Source organism: Helianthus annuus, chromosome 13 (assembly GCF_002127325.2).
Source record: "Helianthus annuus cultivar XRQ/B chromosome 13, HanXRQr2.0-SUNRISE, whole genome shotgun sequence".
Taxonomy (NCBI): Eukaryota; Viridiplantae; Streptophyta; class Magnoliopsida; order Asterales; family Asteraceae; genus Helianthus; species Helianthus annuus.
In genome coordinates, this window is record NC_035445.2 from 37,767,394 (window position 1) to 37,773,387 (window position 5,994).

The window sequence follows — 5,994 nt, forward strand, 5'->3', positions numbered from 1 at the left end:
GTATAACGTAGTATAGGTCACGTGACCTCGTATAAGCCTATAAGTGTGATATCGTATCGAATAGGTGTGGTTTAGGTCACGTACTGACCTCGTATAAGCCTATAAGTGTGATATCGTATCGTATAGGTGTGGTTTAGGTCATGTATTAACCTCGTATAAGCCTATAAGTGTGATATCGTATCGTAAAGGTGTGGTTTAGGTCCGTCTAATCCTATATGCATATACAAGAACTATAGGAAACCTATACGAGACTTATACTACACTATACGATACGATACTATACTATACAATAACACCCGTATAGGCCTCTATACGAGACTTATATATTATACACTACACGATACGATACAATGCAATACGATACGATACGATACGATGCAATACGATAAGATAATTTTATTTAAACGATAACAATATAATATATGTGTATTATTTACGAATAATATTGTTTTTTTTATAAATAATTTTCTTTTTTTATAAATAAACAAAGGAATACGATAATTTAATTTAAACGATAACAAAACAATATATTTGTATTATTTACCAATAATATTGTTTTTTTATAAATAGTTTTCTTTTTTAATTTTTATAATTCATAATATTTATATTATTGTTTATTTTTATAATTTATATTTGTATTATTTACCAATAATATTGTTTTTTTATAAATAATTTTCTTTTTTTTATAAATAAATGAAGGAATACACAATAAAAAAAATACAAAAATGGAGCTTTATATACGCTCCTTAGAGGTCCCTACGCAGCGTATGACACGAAAATGACACAACTACCCTTGTATTTGGCTTCGTATAGCCTCAAAACAAGGGTATAAAAGACATTTTCAGACCTTTATATATGCTGCGTATAGGTCTATACTCAGCGTATATAAAGGGTGGTAAAATTATTTTTAACCCCAAACCAATGGTAAAATTATCTTTTTAACCCTTATAGTGTATATACGCTGCGTATTGACCTATACTCAGCGTATATAAAGGTCTGAAAATGTCATTTATACCCTTATATTGAGGCTATACGAAGCCAAATACAAGGGTAGTAGTGTCATTTTTGTCTTATATGCTGCGTAGTGATCTATAAGGAGCGTATATAAAGCTCCATTTTTGTATTTTTTATTGTATTCCTTTATTTATTTATAAAAAAAGGAAAATAACACCCGATACGATAATGTACGATACGATATAACACCCGTATAGGCCTATAGGTGTGTTTTAGGTCCCGTATTGACCTCGTATAAGCCTATAAGTGTGATATCGTATCGTATAGGTGTAGTATAGGTCACGTATTGACCTCGTATAAGACTATAAGTGTGATATCGTATCGTATAGCATAGTATATGTACCGTATTGACCTCGTATAAGACTATAAGTGTGATATCGTATCGTATAGCATAGTATATGTCCCGTATTGACCTCGTATAAGCCTATAAGTGTGATATCGAATCGTATAGCGTAGTATATGTCCCGCATAGGCCTATAAGTGTGATATCGTATCGTATAGGTGTAGTATAGGTCACGAATTAACCTCGTATAAGCCTACAAGTGTGATATCGTATCGTATAGCATAGTACATGTCCCGTACTGACCTCGTATAAGCCTATAAGTGTGATATCGTATCGTATAGTGTCGTATAGGTCACGTATTGACCTCGTATAAGCCTATAAGTGTGATATCGTATCGTATAGGTGTAGTATAGGTCATGTATTGACCTCGTATAAGCCTATAAGTGTGATATCGTATCGTATAGCATAGTATATGTCCCGTACTGACCTCGTATAAGCCTATAAGTGTGATATCGTATCGTATAGCGTCGTATAGGTAACGTATTGACCTCGTATAAGCCTATAAGTGTGATATCGTATCGTATAACGTAGTATAGGTCACGTGACCTCGTATAAGCCTATAAGTGTGATATCTTATCGAATAGGAGTGGTTTAGGTCACGTATTGACCTCGTATAAGCCTATAAGTGTGATATCGTATCGTATAGGTGTGGTTTAGGTCATGTGTTAACCTCGTATAAGCCTATAAGTGTGATATCGTATCGTATAGGTGTGGTTTAGGTCCCGTCTAATCCTATATGCATATACAAGAACTATAGGAAACCTATACGAGACTTATACTACACTATACGATACGATACGATACGATACGATACTATACTATACAACAACACCCGTATAGGCCTCTATACGAGACTTATATATTATACACTATACGATACGATACGATGCAATACGATACGATACGATACGATGCAATACGATAAGATAATTTTATTTAAACAATAACAATATAATATATGTGTATTATTTACGAATAATATTGTTTTTTTATAAATAATTTTCTTTTTTTATAAATAAACAAAGGAATACGATAATTTAATTTAAACGATAACAAAACAATATATTTGTATTATTTACCAATAATATTGTTTTTTTTATAAATAGTTTTCTTTTTTAATTTTTGTAATTCATAATATTTATATTATTGTTTATTTTTATAATTTATATTTGTATTATTTACCAATAATATTGTTTTTTTATAAATAATTTTCTTTTTTTTTATAAATAAACAAAGGAATACACAATAAAAAAAAATACAAAAATGGAGCTTTATATACGCTCCTTAGAGGTCCCTACGCAGCGTATGACACGAAAATGACACAACTACCCTTGTATTTGGCTTCGTATAGCCTCAAAACAAGGGTATAAAAGACATTTTCAGACCTTTATATACGCTGCGTATAGGTCTATACTCAGCGTATATAAAGGGTGGTAAAATTATTTTTAACCCCAAACCAGTGGTAAAATTATCTTTTTAACCCTTATAGTGTATATACGCAGCGTATTGGTCAATACTCAGCGTATATAAAGGTCTGAAAATGTCATTTATACCCTTGTATTGAGGCTATACGAAGCCAAATACAAGGGTAGTTGTGTCATTTTTGTCTTATATGCTGCGTAGTGATCTATAAGGAGCGTATATAAAGCTCCATTTTTGTATTTTTTTTGTGTATTCCTTTGTTTATTTATAAAAAAAGGAAAATAACACCCGATACGATAATGTACGATACGATATAACACCCGTATAGGCCTATAGGTGTGTTTTAGGTCCCGTATTGACCTCGTATAAGCCTATAAGTGTGATATCGTATCGTATAGGTGTAGTATAGGTCACGTATTGACCTCGTATAAGACTATAAGTGTGATATCGTATCGTATAGCATAGTATATGTCCCGTATTGACCTCGTATAAGCCTATAAGTGTGATATCGTATCGTATAGCGTAGTATATGTCCTGTATAGGCCTATAAGTGTGATATCGTATCGTATAGGTGTAGTATAGGTCACGTATTGACCTCGTATAAGCCTATAAGTGTGATATCGTATCGTATAGCATAGTATATGTCCTGTACTGACCTCGTATAAGCCTATAAGTGTGATATCGTATCGTATACCGTAGTATATGTCCCGTACTGACCTCGTATAAGCCTATAAGTGTGATATCGTATCGTATAGCGTCGTATAGGTCACATATTGACCTCGTATAAGCCTATAAGTGTGATATCGTATCGTATAACGTAGTATAGGTCACGTGACCTCGTATAAGCCTATAAGTGTGATATCGTATCGAATAGGTGTGGTTTAGGTCACGTATTGACCTCGTATAAGCCTATAAGTGTGATATCGTATCGTATAGGTGTGGTTTAGGTCATGTATTAACCTCGTATAAGCCTATAAGTGTGATATCGTATCGTATAGGTGTGGTTTAGGTCCCGTCTAATCCTATATGCATATACAAGAACTATAGGAAACCTATACGAGACTTATACTACACTATACGATACGATACGATGCAATACGATACGATACGATACGATGCAATACGATAAGATAATTTTATTTAAACGATAACAATATAATATATGTGTATTATTTACGAATAATATTGTTTTTTTATAAATAATTTTCTTTTTTTATAAATAAACAAAGGAATACGATAATTTAATTTAAACGATAACAAAACAATATATTTGTATTATTTACGAATAATATTGTTTTTTATAAATAGTTTTCTTTTTTAATTTTTATAATTCATAATATTTATATTATTGTTTATTTTTATAATTTATATTTGTATTATTTACCAATAATATTGTTTTTTTATAAATAATTTTCTTTTTTTTATAAATAAACAAAGGAATACACAATAAAAAATACAAAAATGGAGCTTTATATACGCTCCTTAGAGGTCCCTACGCAGCGTATGAGACGAAAATGACACAACTACCCTTGTATTTGGCTTCGTATAGCCTCAAAACAAGGGTATAAAAGACATTTTCAGACCTTTATATACGCTCCTTAGAGGTCAATACGCAGCGTATTTAAACTTTGTGAAAAAATATCCCTCAAACCTACCAAAATGACCCAAAAAATCTAATGGTTTATATACGCTGCGTATTGGCCAATACGCAGCGTATATAACCCTTGTTTTCTGTGCAATTATTGGTTGTCAGGCACTGAAATCCATGGTTTATATACGCTGAGTATTGGTCAATACGCAGCGTAGAGGGTTAACCCTATACGCTGCGTATTGACCAATACGCTGCGTAGATAAACCCTAAATTTGCTAGGGTTTGGTGTGCCAATAGGCACTTTAGTGTGCCAATAGGCACACCCTTAGAGAAATAGCCACTGATCTAGTTCCACGTAATGTAAAATATATTGATCTTAAGGATGAGATACAAAGACATTATGAAGTTTGGAGTAACACACCAATTTCCGAACTTAGGCATGAATATCGCAAGAGCCCATGGAAGTTTATTTCACTTCTTGGAGCTTCGATTGCTCTTTTTCTTACTGCTGTTCAAACATATTTTACTGTCTGGAGTCGCAAATGACCATCTCGATCTGCATGTTTTTCAAAGATGAAACCATCACTTATTATCTGTTGTTGTGTTGTTTTTAATTTTAGTGTTGCATGTAGTTTTATTTTTCTTTGGTTTTTATAAAATAAGATCATAATAATTTGTACATTTGGAACAAAGTATGTTGCTACTCAGGAAAAAAAAGTATGCTATATATGTATTGTTGGGTATAATCTTGATGGTCGGGTCAAGTCGGGTCATGAAGCGGATACAGGTCAAAGATATGGATTCGGGTCAGCAGTAGATAGGGTCTAAATGGGGTGAAGAAATGGTCTACGTTGTAAAGTATAATCTCTTCACATCCAAAATACAAGGGTTGATTAGTATATAATGTAAAGTTGTTTTATCAGTAGTTATAAAGTTGAAGATGGCAAATCAGAAGATTGTAACCGACTCCCTTAAAGGAATCAATATGTCTCCTAGAGACATACCTCTTGGAATCAGCGACACCTATACAGAACCAAGGGACACATCTTTTCAAGTTTATTCACAGCCACATATTTAAGAAACATCAACACCTTATAGGGACGAGGCTCTACTGGTTCTTTTCTTTGGTCGGAGTAAGCATGGGGAGGAGAACGTGGAAACACCAGAAAGACAATTGGAATTTGATGTTAAACCGTCACGATTACAGAAGAGAAAAGGCATTCAACAACAGAGAAAGCAGATTACGTAATGCTACGTCCTTTTTTATATCAAATCTCCCGGAGTCCTGCTCCCGGGAATCTCTTTGGCGAGCCTTCCAGCATTTGTCCAATCTGGAAGACGTGTTTGTCCCTTTTAAAACGGATAGAGCGGGAGGTAGGTTTGGTTTTGTTAAGCTTTCTAATGTTAAGGACCCAGCATGGTGGGTTGAGAGGCTCAAAGAAGTTAGAATCGAGGGAGCGGTTATCGGAGTTAGTTTAGCAAAATTCAGAAGGGATGGTTCTAAAGTAGAGTTACGTGATATGGGGGATAGACCTTCCGTTTTCTCACGATTACAGGATAACTGCGATCGTGTGTCCGTTTTCGATAGAATTCAGGAGCAGAGAACCGGTGTTCAGCATAAGAA